Source organism: Rutidosis leptorrhynchoides, chromosome 6 (genome assembly GCF_046630445.1).
Source record: "Rutidosis leptorrhynchoides isolate AG116_Rl617_1_P2 chromosome 6, CSIRO_AGI_Rlap_v1, whole genome shotgun sequence".
Classification (NCBI taxonomy): domain Eukaryota; kingdom Viridiplantae; phylum Streptophyta; class Magnoliopsida; order Asterales; family Asteraceae; genus Rutidosis; species Rutidosis leptorrhynchoides.
Window position 1 is genome coordinate 200,865,521 of NC_092338.1, and position 18,044 is coordinate 200,883,564.

Here is an 18,044-nt window from a genome sequence, read left to right on the forward strand (position 1 = left end):
GTTGTTGTATGGAATATTTTAGTTATAATTCTGGTTTTGATTGTAAATTGGTCTTGGCGGTTGATAATTATTTCCAGGCCTTTGGTTTAGATATGAAACATTCTCTCTTTGTTCCATTGTTAGTTCAATACTGAGACAATCTTTTGTCAAATGTGGTCCTCCACACTGCTCACAACTAATTCGTATTGAGTGTATATCTTTAGTCATCTTTTCCATTCGTCTCTCGACAACATCTATCTTTGCGGAAATGGAATCTAAGTCATGGCTAGAATCGGCTCTAGCTGCTTTAGATGATCTAACGATATCTTTTTCTTGGTGCCACTCATGTGAGTGGGAAGCAGTGTTATCAATAATTTTGTAAGCATCAATTTCTGTTTTCTTCATAATAGAACCACCAGCTGCTATATCTATGTCTTTTCTTGTAGTGATGTCGCATCCTTGGTAGAATATTTGTACTATTTGACAGGTGTCTAAACCATGTTGCGGACATCCTCTAAATAACTTTCTAAATCTTTTCCATGCCTCATATAGAGTTTTGTTCGGTTTCTGTGTGAACGTAACAATTTCTCCTTGAAGTCTTACGGCTTTAGATGCCGGAAAGAATTGTTTAAGAAATTTTTCAACTAAAACGTCCCATGTATCGATCGCCCCTTCAGGTAACGATTCCAACCAATCTTTGGCTTCTCCCTTTAAAGTCCAGGGAAATAACATGAGATATATCTGTTCATCCTCAACTTCTCTTATTTTAAATAAAGTGCAGATTCTATTAAAGGTACGAAGATGTTCATTTGGATCTTCCTTCGGCGCACCACTAAATTGGCATTGATTAGTCACCATATGTAGAATTTTTCCTTTGATTTCATAATCTGGCGCATTAATGTCTGGATGAGTAATTGCGTGACCTTGGCCAGTGCGTTTAGCTCGCATTTGGTCTTCCATACTTAAAGGTTCCAGATTCTCCATAATTGAATTTGTTGAATCTGAATCACTAGAGGATTCTGATTTAATGGTTCGTTCCTCAACAATCTCTGTTTGAATGATTGGTGGTTCCGGAGGAAAAATTAATGGTTCAGGATCTATGAATTGTCCCTGAATATTCTCCGGATTCTCAATTGTGATGTCGGGTTCAAAAAATGGATTATCGGAAATTTGAATTGGAGTACTTGGTCGACTGGATAACGATTCTAAAGAAAAATCAACGGCGACAATATTTGCTAGATGTCTTGATCTGGTTACAGGTGGTGAACGTACAAAAGGTGGTGAACGTCTTGCTCGGTGCATTCACTGAATATCCTATTAGTTTTTAAAAGGAAAGAAAAAATTATATAAGTTATCCAATTAATAGACTTTTTTGATTTTGCCCACGTTTCGAATAGCCAAAAGATGCAGCAGAGGGGCAGGATTCGTTTGGTCTCAATATAATTGAGTACTGTTTGGCTCCAATAACCAGGTCCATGTACAAATCCAACTATTACTACGAACCAGAAAATTTTGATGTCTATCAATTTAACCACTTAAAATAAATTTTCGTAATTTTAAGAAGTTTTAGATAAGAAATAGAGAAACTTCTAAGTCCTAAAAACTAGAATGGCGAGAAATAAGAAAGAAAAAGAGCGCGTCGAAATAGGTCGAAAAAGAAAAGGGTTGAAAAATAAAAGGCGTCGAAAAATAAGAAAGAAAAAGAGTGACTTATAAAACTTAAAAACACTCGACTAACCCAACCTTATTACTATCACTAACTTAAAATTAAAATTACAAATTGAGATTACTAATTGGAGTGATAATTGATACATAGGTAAAAGGCGTTGAAAAATAAAAATAAGAAAGTAGCACGTTAAAACTTAAAAAAGAACTAAAAACTAAGAATTAAAAGTTGCGTCTAAAAATATTAAAGCTTACAAGTAAAACTATATCCCAAATGGCAATATCTTAAAAAGGATACTAAAACTTAGATAGGCGTCGCAAAATTCTAAAGCACCTAAATCTTAGTCTAAAGATAAAGCACTTAAGGGATTTTACGGCAAAACCTAAAAATCTAGAAGTAAAAAATAAGTTACGGCAAAATACTAGAACTTAAAACAAAAAATGAGCGAAAAATACAAAAATTACGCTAAAAACGAATAAAAAGGGACAAAATATAAAAATAAACTAAAAGTTGTAAAAAGTACAATTTTTATAAAAATATTATTTTTATATTATTTATTTTATAAAACTATTAATTTTATAAACTAATTAAACTTAAAATACAAATTAAATAAATAAAACTAAATTAATTAATTATTTAAAATACTAACCCTTATTAGGGTTTTAATTAAATAATAATAATAATAATAATAATAATAATAATAATAATTACACCGTAATAAATGCAGAATAGGGTTTCTGTTCGTGTCAGGGTGGCTCCGCGAGTTGCGGTTCCACGTACCAGAAAAACTCCGCGAGTCGAGGGGTTTGAAAATTCAAATGAGGTGCAGGTATAAATTCGATAGTTTCAGTTTTTTTTTATATATTTTTTTCTTTTCTGTTTTTAATTTAATTAAAATATTTATATAAATTAAATAAAAGTTATATTTTAAAAACTAAAATAGAAATAAAATACTTTATAATTTTAAAAATCTTAAAAATAAATTTATATATTTATTTTTTTATTCGGTTTTTAATTTTTTATAAATTTTTTTAATATTTAAAAAGTATATATTTTACAAAAACTAATTAAAACTTAATATTTTTTTTTTTATGTGTGACGTTTCGCTTCGGCGTTCCCCGGCAGCTGCGCCAAAAATGCTTGATGTTATGCGAGGTGTATATGAAATAGCTTTATTTTTACAACGAAATACTATTAAATATGATACAATTTTACACAAGATATTTATTTATTTATAGAATGGATATACCTAAACCTTGCTACAACACTTATAGGCAGTGTACCTAATCGTACAGTATTGTAGTTTTTAGTAAGTCCGGTTCGTTCCACAGGGAAAATCTTTTAAACAAAGCTTAACGCTATATTAGTTTTAATTTATAAAAATACAAATATATATAAGTAATATTATTACTATAAAAAGGGGGGTTTTACCGTTTAATGACCGGTTTGTCGATTTTTAAAATTTTAGTCGCAGTTAAAACCTATTGTAAAATATTAAAAATAAATATAAGACTTAATTTAAAGCGTAAAGTAAATAACGATAATGAAATTGCGATAAATAAAAGTGCGATAAAATAAAATTGCGATAATTAAAAAGTACGATAATTAAAAGTGCAATTAAATACAATGACAATAAATAAAAGTACGATAATTAGAAGTGCAATTAAATATAAAATAAAGAAAATTAAATATGAAATAAAATAATTATGCTTATTTAAACTTCCGTAATCATGATGTTTGACGTGTTGATTTTAGTTTTATGCCCATGTGTTAATTGTCCTTTGTCCTGGATTATTTAATATGTCCGTCTGGTTTTTGTCCATAACAGTCCATCAGTCATAAATATAAAGTGCGAGTATCCTCGTCAAATTATCCTTATACCCGAAGTCAAATATTCCAACTAATTGGGGACTTTAACTGTAACAAGGTTTTATTACTTTGTTTAATAATTACACCAGGATATCGACTGCGTGTAACCCAACGTTTTAATACTTTGTTATCAATTATGCCAAGTGTCCTTGTACATAATTTCACCCCTGTTTTAATAATTCCATAGACTATTAATCCATTCCCATGTCCGGTTAAATGAACGATTATTCGTACATATAAATATCCCGCCCATCGTGTCCGATCGAGTGTATATGGTTATTTATAGGTACATCCAATTGTAAATCTTCATATTAAAATTAACAAACTATCTTTTAGTTAAACAAATATAAAGCCCATTAATAGCCCATAGTCTAATTTCCACAAGTGTCGTTCTTTTGTTCAAACCCCAATTATGGTACAAAGCCTAATTACCCAATTTTAGTAATTAGCCCAACATCATGATTACTTCGGCTTAAATAAGCATAATAATAACTTAGCTACGAGACATTAAATTAAAAAGGTTGAACATAACTTACAATGATTAAAAATAGCGTAGCGTTACACGGACAGAATTTCGACTTACACCCTTACAACATTCGCTAACATAACCTTATTATTATTAATTAAAATTAAAATTAAAATTAAAATTAAAATATAAATTTTATATATATATATATATATATATATATATATATATATATATATATATATATATATATATATATATATATATATATATATATTTACGTATATAGAGAGAGATGATATATGGATATATAAAACGTTCAGAATGCGTTGCCTTTTATAGGCATTTTCGAATTTGGCTGCTCCGCGAGTCGCGGCACTCTTGCTCTTCAAACTCCGCAAGTCGCGGAGTTCGTAAACCCAGCTCACACAAGTTTGGATCCTAGTCTGCTGACGGATTTTAATAATATAAATATAATATAAATATATAATTTATATAATTAATTATATATTATATTATATTTATATACATAATTAATTTGTAACTTTCGGTCCGTTTCGTCGAGCGTTGAGAGTTGACTTATGTCCCGGTTCCGGATTTTCGAACGTCCTTGCGTACAATTTAATATCTTGTACTTTGCGTTTTGAATCTTGTACTCTTGTAATTTCGAGACGTTTCTTATCAATAATTCGAACCTCTTTGATTGTATTTTGTAATTTTGAGCTTTTTGGTCGTTTGCGTCTTCAATTCGTCGAATCTGTCTTTTGTCTTCACCTTTTATTATTTAAACGAATATCACTTGTAAATAGAACAATTGCAACTAAAAGCTTGCCTTTCTTGAAGGATAATGCTATGAAATATATGTTCGTTTTTAGCATTATCATGAACAAAGAAGGTATTCAGGTGGATCCAGCAAAGATTGAAACTGTTGAAAAGTGGGAAACCCCGAAAACTCTGAAGCATATACGCCAATTCTTAGGACTAGCTGGTTACTACAGAAGGTTCATCCAAGATTTTTCCAGAATAGCAAAACCCTTGACTGCATTAACGCATAAAGGGAGGAAATTTGAATGGAAGGATGAACAAGAAAAGGCATTTCAATTGTTTATATATATTAAATGAAATTGTTATTTACATGATTAAATGTTTCCAACATGTTAAGCAATCAAACTTGTTAAGACTTGATTAAATTAAAGAGGTTTCATATAGACAATTGACCACCCAAGTTGACCGGTGATTCACGAACGTTAAAACTTTTAAAAACTATATGATGACATATATATGATTATATATATAGTTAACATGATATTATGATAAGTAAGTATCTCATTAAGTATTTTAACAATGTGTTATATACATAAAATTGAGTTTATTGAATTAAGAAACTCGAAACGATATATATAACGATTATCGTTATAACAACGTCTTACTACATACATATGAATCATATTAAGATATTGATACACTATGTTTAATCATGATAAATGATAAGTAAACATGTCATTAAGTGTATTAACAATGAACTACATATGTAAAAACAAGACTACTAACTTAATGATTTCGAAACGAGACATATATGTAACGATTATCGTTGTAACAACATTTAACTGTATATATATCATACTAAGATATATTAATATATCATAATATCATGATAATATAATAATTTAACATCTCTTTAGATATAATAAACAATGGGTTAACAACATTTAACAAGATCGTTAACCTAAAGGTTTCAAAACAACATTTACATGTAACGACTAACGATGACTTAACGACTCAGTTAAAATGTATATACATGTAGTGTTTTAATATGTATTCATACACTTTTGACAGACTTCAAGACACTTATCAAAATACTTCTACTTAACAAAAATGCTTACAATTACATCCTAGTTCAGTTTCATCAACAATTCTACTCGTATGCACCCGTATTCGTACTCGTACAATACACAGCTTTTAGATGTATGTACTATTGGTATTGATAATGCTAAAAATGAATATATATTTCATAGCATTATCCCTCAAGAAAGACAAGCTTTTGGTTGCAATTTTTCTATTTACAAGTGATATTCGTTTAAATAATAAAAGGTGAAGACAAAAGACAGATTCGACGAATTGAAGACGCAAACGACCAAAAAGCTAAAAAGTACAAAGCACAAATCACGAGGTTCAAATTATTGATGAGAAACGTCTAAAAGTTACAAGAGTACGAGCCGCAAAACGCAAAGTACAAGATATTAAATTATACGCAAGGACGTTCGAAAATCCGGAACCAGGACCTGAGCCAACTCTCAACGCGTTACGTAACGGACCGAAAATTACAAGTCAATGGAGTACAAGAATATAATATGAATATAATATAATATATAATTAATTATATATAATTAGTTATATTATATTATAAATATTATAAAAATCCAGCAGCCCACGTTTTGGAATCTTTGTGAGCTGAAAAAGCAGGCCATGCGATCGCATTGCCTGGCACGAGAGGTCCTATAAATTTCGCGTGTTTTGGCCGAATTTTTTACATAATTTTCAATCCTCTCTATCACTATCTGATATATATATATATATATATATATATATATATATATATATATATATATATATATATATATATATATATATATATATATATATATATATATTTATATTTTAATTTTAATTTAACATTTAAGATTAATAATAATAAGGGTATGTTAGCGAATATTGTAAGTGTGTAAGTCGAAATTCTGTCCGTGTAATGCTACGCTATTATTAATCATTGTAAGTTATGTTCAACCTTTTTAAATTAATGTCTCGTAGCTAAGTTATTATTATGCTTATTTAATGCCGAAGCAATCGTGATGTTGGGCTAAATATTAAGATTGGGCAATTGGGCTTTGGACCATAATTGGGGTTTGGATAAAAGAACGACACTTGTGGAAATTAGACTATGGGCTATTAATGGGCTTTATATTAACTAAATGATACCTCGTTAATTTAATATATAGACTTATAATTTGACGTATTTATATATAACCACATACGCTTGACTGGGTACGGTGGGCGGGATATCTATAAATACTAATAATTATTCATTTGACCGGACACGGGGATGGATTAATAATCAATAGACTTGTTGAAACAGGGGTGGATTACATTCAAGGGTAATTGGTGTAATTGTTAACAAAGTAGTAAAACCTTGGACTACATGCAGTCGATAACCTGGAGTATTCATTAAACAAAGTATTAAGACCTTGTTACAATTCGAATCCTAATTAGTTGGAATATTTGACTTCGGGTATAAGAATAATTTGACGAAGACTCTCGCACTTTATGTTTATGACTGATGGACTATTATGGACAAAACCGTATGGACATATTGAATAATCCAGGATAAAGGACAATTAACCCATGGTAATAAATTAAAATCAACACGTCGAACATCATGATTACGGAAGTTTAAATAAGCATAATTCTTTTATTTCATATTTCATAGCACTTTTATTTACTGTCATTTATTTATTGCACTTTTAATTATCGTACTTTTTAATTATCGCAATTTTATTTATTGTAATTTTATTTATCGCACTTTAATTATTGTCATTTACTTTACGCTTTAAATTAAGTTATTTTTATTTTTAATATTTTACATTAGGTTTTAACTGCGACTAAAGTTTTAAAATTGACAAACCGGTCATTAAACGGTAAAAACCCCCTTTTAAAATAATAATACTACTTATATATATATATATATATATATATATATATATATATATATATATATATATATATATATATATATGTATATATGTATATGTATATTTATATATTTATATATTTACAAATATAGTTTTAAAAATATAGCGTTAAACTTGGCTAGCTCCCTGTGGAACGAACCGGACTTACTAAAAACTACACTGATATCGATTAGGTACACTTCCTATAAGTGTTGTAGAAAGGTTTATGTATTTCCACTCTATAAATAAATAAATAACTTGTGTAAAATTGTATCGTATTTAATAGTATTTCCTAGTATAAATATAACTATTTTGTATACACCCCTACGCACATCAAGTATTTTTGGCGCCGCTGCCGGGGACTGTTTAAATGCCGGAAGCTGAAATGCCCCGTCCTAATCCATCTGGATGAAGTCTTCAACAGTTGGTCCCATTGCGAGGTTCTGACCTCTATATGCCATGAAAAACTCCATGTAATATGAGCAAATGCACAGCGGAAGATTTCTTTCATACCTGAGAATAAACATGCTTTCAAGTGTCAACCAAAAGGTTGGTGAGTTCATAGGTTTATCATAAAACAATAAAATTCATCATTTTGATAGACCACAAGATTTAAATGATGTATGGTACAAATGGGCCCGAATCCTATACCCACCTGTAATGTACATGCGATATCTTTTAAATACAGTACACCTTTCTCATGTACGAAATCATCTTAACAAATCTTTATAACCGTACACATATCTCGTGTACAAAATATCATACACATAACCTGTGTATAAAATAATTCTCTCGATATATAACATTCACTTCAATTGGTGGCAATTATCATATCCACATAATTCAATGGTGGCAATTATCATGTCCACATAATTCAATGGTGGCAATTATCATATCCACATAATTCAATGGTGGCAATTATCATGTCCACATAATTCAATAATAATCCGCAGAACTTCTGTCTGCATAATAATTCATTCGAGAAATGTTTTGCTTGTTTCTATCTCGTCAAACATTTATAAAAGCATTTCATGTATTCGCAGTTCAAAATATATTTCAAAAGAATTTAATAAAGCAGTTGTAAAAATAGCGCATGTATTCTCAGTCCCAAAAATATAAAGAGTAAAAGGGAGCAAATGAAACTCACCTAATGTATTTTGTAGTAAAAATACATATGACTATATTGAACAAGTGTAGGGTTGGCCTCGGATTCACGAACCTATATCATTTGTATATATATTAAAACATATTCTGGTAATCGAATAAATATATATACATTATTATTAGTGATATAATGTTTATTTTATTAACTTATATATTTCATTAATACTATATAAAAATATAACTTTTATTATGTTATATGTATCAAATATTTTATATGTATATATTTCATTTGTTTGTTAAAATTGTATTAATACTAAAATAATATTAGAAATGATAAAAATAATGATAATAGAATTAAAAATGATACTTTTAATATTAATGATAAAGATGATATATTTCATAAAAATGATACTTTTAATAAAAAAAAATGTTAATTTTAATAATAATGAATACTAATAATAATAACTTAAAAGAAATATTCTACTATTAATAATAATGATACTGATATTTATTTTAATAACTATAATGATAATAATACTAATAATAATAATACTAATACTTATGATAAAAATAATAATGATACAATAATAATAATAATAATAATAATAATAATAATAATAATAATAATAATAATAATAATAATAATAATAATAATAATAATAATAATAATAATAATAATAATAATAATAATAATAATAATGGTAATAGTAATACTACCTCAAAGGTGTAGCCCTTAAAGATATAATGCCCAAGCCCGGGTTTGAACCCGCGACCTCCTGATAACACAACAGGCCACTCCTCTATTTCTTATTTTTTGATAATGTCCATACTTAATTTTTGTTTAACCTATTAACTGTTCCTTCTTCTACTTCTTCTTTTTCCATAAAAAAAAATACTACAACTTAGGCTCGAACTTGAGACCTCCCATTTATCAACACAACACCCAAAGCTCCACTCTTTTGTTTCTGACTTAATTAGGATTTTAAATCCTTTAACTAGTTTCTGTCAGAATTATACCCCATGAATCGAACACAACCATCAAAGCACTTCATCACCAATAATTGCCTATTATCTAACCAACTTGGGTTTTGGCCCAATAAACAAATAACCAAGAATGTCCACTAATTCGTTTTAATCCATAACTTGTGTTATTTTATTTACTTTGTCGATGGACAAAGCAACGAACCAAAAAAATATGGTCATCTCCTTTCCAGCTCATTATCACCTTTAGTATTCATCTTCACCATCATTAATCCTTAATTTGCTCGATCATATAAAAAAATTTGCAATCGGTTTATAACATATCACCATGTGGCCGATGTAAAATAAATTGAGAGTGCAAGATTTTAATAAAGGTAGAAGGCCCTCATGTGTATGTTGTCCCACCCCCAATTATCAATCAAACTCACTCATCGTCCATTATAATGTATACTCGACACCATCATCAATATTCACCATGTATCATCATCTCTATCTATCATTACTTTATATAAAGAAATGCTAAATGTCACTTTATTTGACCCCCTTTATGGTCTGCCATCAATTCCCACATGCACAAGTATCCCAACTTTTTATTAAGTGTTTATAAAGAAGCTTTAAATAAACTAGGTGCAAGTAATACTCATCTCATCAAATTCCTTACTTTTTTTTTATTTGTAATATAAAAGAGCAATAGAGGTCGCGCCAAGAAAGGTCACTTAATCCCACTTGCTTAATGATAAACGCCATTTATTGGAATCCAATGTATATGTCTTTATCAATTTTTGTATCATCTTTCATCATCATTATAGATTATTATCATTATGTTTATTTAATTGTCCATACCATTAAAACGTCCAAGCACTAGAGACACCATAATAACATTGATGTCCCACGACCCATCACCTCATCCTTTTTAAATTCCTTCCAATAACTCACGTATTATTTTAAACAGAATCATAAGCGAGCAGGAATTTGTATCAGAAAAATAGCAGGCTGGTGGTGGTGAAAGGGCTGTTCGAACAGGAGTGCTGAAGGTAGAGAAAAATACAGCAGCAGTTAATTTAAAAGGGCGAGCAGGTGGGTTTCGAAGATTGTAGTTAAAAAGGATCAAGTAGCAGCTGTAAATGAGCAGTAATAGGGTTGTTCGGGTTGGTTATCAACACAGAAACACCGTAGATAGAAGCAGAAACAGAAACGTGGTGAATTGGTTGTTTTGCAAAGAAATAGAAACGCAGAATATACAGTAGCGATGGTGGCGTTTATGGTGGCTATTATGGTTGTTGTTTTACAGTTGAAAATGGTAGTAGGTGTGTAGCGACCCGACCAAATCATGTTTGACGGCGCCGACTGCTTAGGTCCCGTTACGTGGTCATAAGTCTTTAACATGACGTTTGACCAAAATATGTCGCATTCATTTCGTAAGTAAAAAGGATGTTTCAAGTTTACAAAAGTAGTTCAAAGACTAGTTACATTACAAAGTGTAACGTACGAATGAAACCTATGCGACACAATTTAAAAGTTGTCAAAAGACGCTCCAACTATGCATGTATACTCGACATCCAAGCAAGTATCAAAAAGAGTGCGGAAGCATGTATCAAGTAGCGTTCAAGGACCTGAGAAAACATATAGAAAACTGTCAACGAAAACGTTGGTGAAATCATAGGTGTTTTAGTAAACGTTGCATTTGAACCACAAGATTTAATATAATATGATTATCAAAATCATTTGTATTCCAAAGTTTTTATTTGTTTCGCGGGCACCCAATTATCAAACTTAACTATTTTGCACCCTTTGCGTAGTGTTAGAACATACACTAGACCCGAAAATATATTTCATCCGCTAACGGTAGCGAACCTTCCGAATGAGGCTCGTCAAGCCCATGTGATCACATAATATAAGTTCACGTTTACACCCTGCAAGTGTAACTAATGATAATTGATTTGAGGTTTTTTGTTCAAACCCGTACATGGAATGTTAGTTTTCGTACTTGTGTTCAAAGTGTAAAAGCATGATACGTATATGTTTCTCATCCCATAGTTTAAAGCATAAAAGTTGTTTGAAAGATGGGACTATGATCTCACCTTGAGTGCACGTATGAAAAGTACTTCACAAAGTAACGTGTGCAAAGGACAATGCTAGTCTTGACCTAAACAAATAGGTCGTATCAATAACGCTAAACACGATAGGTCAAAGATGTTCAATTAGTCCTATGGCTCGTTACGACTCGATTATGTAGCATGTGAATCAAATTGTCAAGTTTCATGCAAGATACTAGTATAGAAACAAGTTAGAAAGATTGCACAATCATTTGGTCAAGTTTGACAAAAAAAGTCAAACTTTGGTCGGTCAAAGTCAACGAAAAAGTCAACACGTTCGGTTCGGGTCCCGAACTATTTTTCTGAGGTTTTTAATCATGTATAAGCATGTTAGAACAAGTTATATGTGAATCGGAGGTCCGTATAATGGCAAACATTTTTCATAATTTGACCAAATTGGACAGCCCACTTTGGCGCGCCGTGCGGGCATATGGCGCACCGCGCCATTACCTGTGCAGAGAATTCTGGCAGTTTTTAAGTTTTATGCACGAACCTAACCTCAAACAATCACCATTTACGACCCGCAAACAACCAAAGCATGTATCTTATATCATCGGAAAGGTATTTTGTCAAGGAAAACAACTAAATACATTTCATCAATCACATTTACTTTTACAACAACCAAAATCACATTCAAAGCTCCTCATTAAATGCATTCAAGTTCATAAATGAAATTTGATGATTCGGCAACCAGTTTACATGAATGATATGCTATTTCGAAGGTGATCAAGCATACAATATATCCTAACACTTACAAATAACATTTCATGGCATTCGAAACATCAAAATCTCGTTTTAAGTCTATCAAACCCTAACCAAAATCCACAAAAATCAATATTCATGTTTTTGAAGTTTTCTTAATCAACCTACGCATCAAAACGAAGCTAGTGATACTAGTAACATAATTAAAACATGAACTTTAACAATTTAACAACATTAACTCATCCAAAATCAAAGATTAAGCAAACCCATTTTCAAATGTTCAAACTAGTGACTCAAAACAACAAATCGAGCAAACAAATCATATATTCATGTTATACACGAGCCATAGACACTAACTAACACCATTTCAAGTATATAAAACGAATTTAGAGAAATTTAGTGCTTTAGAAATGTTACCCAAATGAGATGAAATTGGTACCAAAATGTAGAGGATGAAGAGAGGATCACGAATATGTAATTTGTTTTGATGTTTGCTTCTTGATTCGGATTTAGATGATGATTTTGTGAAGATGAGTGTTTGAGTTCAAAAATGAATGAGAGAAAAGGAGGTAGAAGAAGAAGTGAAAAATGAATGGATGAGATGGTGGGAGGTGGTTGACTAGTTCACTAGTTGCCACTTTGGCCCAATGTCGGATTTGGTCCCTCGAGTTTGAAAAAGGGTGCGTGAATTAACCAAACGAATATTTTTAAAAACGCTCGAGTAAACGAGTGATGTTATAATTAAATAACGGGAATAGTATGAATGTTAGTCAATGGAAACTACGAATTTAAATAACGAAAGATATTATTTAAAAAAAATAGTGTTAAAAATAAATTTAACGGAAAAACGCGGGATGTTACAAGGTGTACGTCTTTATCAATCAACAAATGGTTTGAGTAGCAGGCACCTTTGAGCAATCAAATTAATAACAGAAAAATATTATAGCGGTGATCGATTTCATAATGAGGGTGGTTTGTGATTAGAAGGTGGTGGTTGTTGTAGGTTGTACTAGTAATTGGTGAATCAACGGAGGTTGTAGAGGTGGTGAAGTGGTCGTGGGTTGTTGAATATAGCGAGTATATGTTGGTGTCCAGTGGTAATGGTTTGGTAATGGTTACATCGAACAGTGTTTAAAACAAGTAGTAGGGTTTTGGTATTGTTCGAATATCAGAAGTAATAGGAAAGGTGTTTGATCGAAGGGGCGGAAAAAAAAATTAAATAAATAAATAAATGGTCACAGTAGTCGGGTTCATTGAAAAAAAAAAACAAGCGGATTTCGTTGTTGGCGTTTCATATAACAGATACCGTATAGTGTAGAAGCATAAGTTACTTACGTGGGTGTTGGGTTTCGAGGAGACGGGATTTAGCAGCAAGTATTAGTTCAAGTAAAGTGATGGTAGTTACTAGTGGTAGTGTATGGTGATTTATGATGATGATTAGGGTTGTAATAGAAACAGAAAATCTTGTATGTAACTTCAATGGTTTGTTGATTGTGGTACTTGATTAGAGATCGTGCAGCAAGAGTGAAGAAATAACAACATAGATGAATGATGGTGGTGTCTTCGTGGTTTTGGTGAAGAAGAAAAAGTGAGAGATAGATAGAGATATAGATATTTGATGGTTCACAGGTAAACAGAAAAATGAGAGGAATGAAGTGATCTCTAACGGAATTTGTTTGTATCCTTGATTGGATCCCACTTGTGACTAGATAAGAGACATGAATAGAATCAAACACTGTATGATCGGAAAGTGAAATTGATTCCATAATATAAACTTGTTTGTTGTATTATTTCTAATAACTAAATGTAATTATATTAAAAATAATAATTCTATTAATAATAAATGATAGTAATAAGAATAATTATTCATAACAATAATAATGTAAATAATAATTTTAAATAAACTAATAGATTTTCAATATTCATGTTAATAATGTAATAATAACAATAACAAATATACTAGTATTATGATAATAATAATAATAATAACAATAATAATAATAATAATAATAATAATAATAATAATAATAAGGAAAGTAATAAAACTAATAATAATATGTTTAGATGACAATGATCATAATAATAATTAAAATTATAGTTTTAGTCATTTTTATAATATATATATATATATATATATATATATATATATATATATATATATATATATATATATATATATATATATATATATATATATATATTACGTATTATTTACACACAATTGTTCGTGAATCGTCGGAAATAGTCAGAGGTTAACTGCATATGTGAAACAGTCCAAAACTTTTGAGACTCAGTTTAACAGACTTAGCTTAACGTGTCAAAATCATATAAAGATCAAGTTAAATTTGGTTGGAAATTTCCGGGTCGTCACAGAAGCGAAACGCTATATATATATAAAAAAAGTAAAAACTTAAACGGGCCGATCACTGTAGCAGCCCAACTTTCTGGCCTGGTTTTCGATCTCATGCGACCGCATGGAGAAATAACAAACACCTCATGCGATCGCATGAGGTGATTTAACTGGTCTGGTATCCTAGTCCGACCAGTTTAGGGTTAGTTTTAATTAATTATTATTATTAATTAAAACCTAATTAGGTTTAGTTTATTTTAATATTTAGTTTAGTTTTATTTAATTTGTAATATTTAGTTTAAATTAGTTTTATTAATTATAAAACTAATACTTTTATAAAATAAAAATATAAAAATAATATTATTATAAAAATTGTATTTTTATAATAAGTTTTATTTTTATATTTTGTATCTTTTTATTCGTAATTTGTATATTTTTCGTTCGTAATTAGTTTAAATATAGTATTTTGCCGTAGCTATTTTATATTTCTAGATTTTTAGGCTTTGCCGTAAAATCTCTTAAGTACTTTTTCTTTAGACTAAGATTTATATGCTTTAGAATTTTGCGACGCCGTTTTAAGATTTTAGTACTTTTTAAGTTATTGCCGTTTTGAATATAGTATTTCTTTTAAGCTTTAATACTTTTAGACGCAACTTTTAATATTTAGTTTTTAGTACTTTTTAAATTTTGACGCGCTATTTACCTTTTATTTTTCGACCTCTTATTTTTCGACGCGCTTTTTTTCTTTCTTATTTCTCGACGCTCTAGTTTTTAGGACATAGAATTTTCTATTTCTTCTCTAAAATTTCTTTAAATTTCGACGAAAAATTATTTTAAGTGGTTAAATTGATAGACATCCAAAATTTTCTGGTTCGTAGTAATAGTTGGATTTGTTAGTGGCGAGTTGTGGGCTTTTGATTTAAAGGGTCCTGACTACCTGCTGCATCTATTGGCTATTCGAAACGTGTGCAAAATCAGAAAAGTCTATTAATTTGATAACTTATATAATTTTTATCTTTTATAACTAATAGGATATTCAGTGAATGCACCCAGCAAAACGTTCACCACCTTTCATACGTTCACCACCTGTAACTCGATCAAGACATCTAGCCAATATTGTCGCCGTTGATTTTTCTTTAGAATCGTCATCCAGTCGACCAAGTACTCCAATTCAAATTTTCGATAATCCATTTTTTGAACCCGAACTCACAATTGAGAACCCGGAGGATATTCAGGGACAATTCAGAGATCCTGAACCACTAATCATTCCTCCTGAACCACAATCACTCATCCAGAGATTGTCGAGGAAGGAACCATTAAATCAGAATCCTCTAGTGATTCAGATTCAACAAATTCAATCATGGAGAATCTGGAACCTCTAAGTATGGAAGACTGAATGAGGGCTAAACGCACTGGCCAAGGTCATGCAATTACTCAACCAGACATTAATGCGCCAGATTCTGAAATCAAAGGACAATTCCTACACATGGTAACTAATCAATGCCAATTTAGTGGTGCTCCGAAGGAAGATCCAAATGAACATCTTCGAACCTTTAATAGGATTTGTACTCTATTTAAAATCCAAGAAGTGGAGGATGAACAGATATATCTCATGTTATTTCCCTGGACTTTAAAGGGAGAAGCCAAAGATTGGTTAGAATCATTACCTGAAGGGGCGATTGATACATGGGACGTTTTAGTTGAAAATTTCTTATACAATTCTTTCCGGCATCTAAAGCCGTAAGACTTCAAGGAGAAATTTTTACGTTCACACAAAAGCCAAACGAAACTCTATATGAGGCGTGGACAAGATTTGGAAAATTGTTGAGAGGATGTCCGCAACATGGTTTAGACACTTATCAAATAGTACAAATATTCTACCAAGGATGTGACATCACAACAAGAAAAGACATCGACATAGCAGCTGGTGGTTCCATTATGAAGAAAACTGCAACTGAAGCTTACAAAATTATTGATAACACTGCTTCCCACTCACATGAGTTGCACCAAGAAAAAGATATCGTTAGATCATCTAAAGCGGCTAGAGCCGATTCTAGCCATGACTTTGATTCCATTTCTGCAAAGATAGATGCTGTCGAGAGACGAATGGAAAAGATGACTAAGGATATTCACTCAATACGAATTAGTTGTGAGCAGTGTGGAGGACCACATTTGACAAAAGATTATCTCAGTATTGAACAAACAATGGAACAGAGAGAGAATGTTTCATATATAAACCAAAGGCCTGGAAATAATTATCAGAATAATTATCAACCGCCAAGACCAATCTACAATCAAAACCAGAATTATAACCGAAATGTTCCATACAACAACCAACAAGGTCCTAGCAATCAACAAGTATCCAATAATACTTACAACCAGCAAAGACCTATTTTTCAAAATAAACCACCACAAACCGATGATAAAAAGCCAAATTTAGAAGATATGATGTCGAAGCTAGTTGAATCTCAAGCGCCGTTTTTCACATCTCAGAAACAAACCAATGAACAAAATGCTCAAGCATTTAGAAATTAACAAGCTTCTATTCAAAATCTGGAACAAAAAGTAAGCAACCTAACAAGGTTGATAGGTGAAAGAAAACTGGGAAGTCTACCTAGCGATACAAATGCTAACCCCCGGAATGAAACAACTAAAGCCATTACCACGAGAAGTGGTATTACACTTAAACCACCTGAAATACCTGTAATTTCTGATGACGCTATTCCTACTCCACAAGAACCACAATCTGAGCAAGAGAAGGAAACAGAATCGGTAGTTAAAAAGGTTAATAAAGATAACACAGTTAAGGCTAAACCTTATGTTAAACCTACCAACCACCACTTCCTTACCCGAGTAAAATGAGAAAAGAAAGACTTGAAGCCGAGCAATCTAAATTCTTGGATATGTTTAAAAAAATAAATGTAAATCTTCCTTTCATTGATGTGATATCAGGAATGCCTAGATATGCTAAATTCTTGAAAGATCTAATCACAAATAGAAAGAAAATGGAAGAAATCTCGGCTGTTACTATGAATGTTAATTGTTCTGCAGTGTTGTTGAATAAGATACCAGAAAAATTATCTGATCCAGGAAGTTTCACAATTCC

General features: G+C 30.8%; 1 non-coding gene across 1 annotated transcript; it reads left to right on the top strand.

Moving 5' to 3' along the window:
• Window positions 1–472: 472 nt before the first annotated feature.
• LOC139856344 (small nucleolar RNA R71) lies at window positions 473–579 on the top strand. Its single transcript, XR_011761831.1, has one exon. It is a non-coding gene; the product is annotated as a small nucleolar RNA R71 (small nucleolar RNA).
• The last annotated feature ends 17,465 nt before the right edge of the window (window positions 580–18,044 follow it).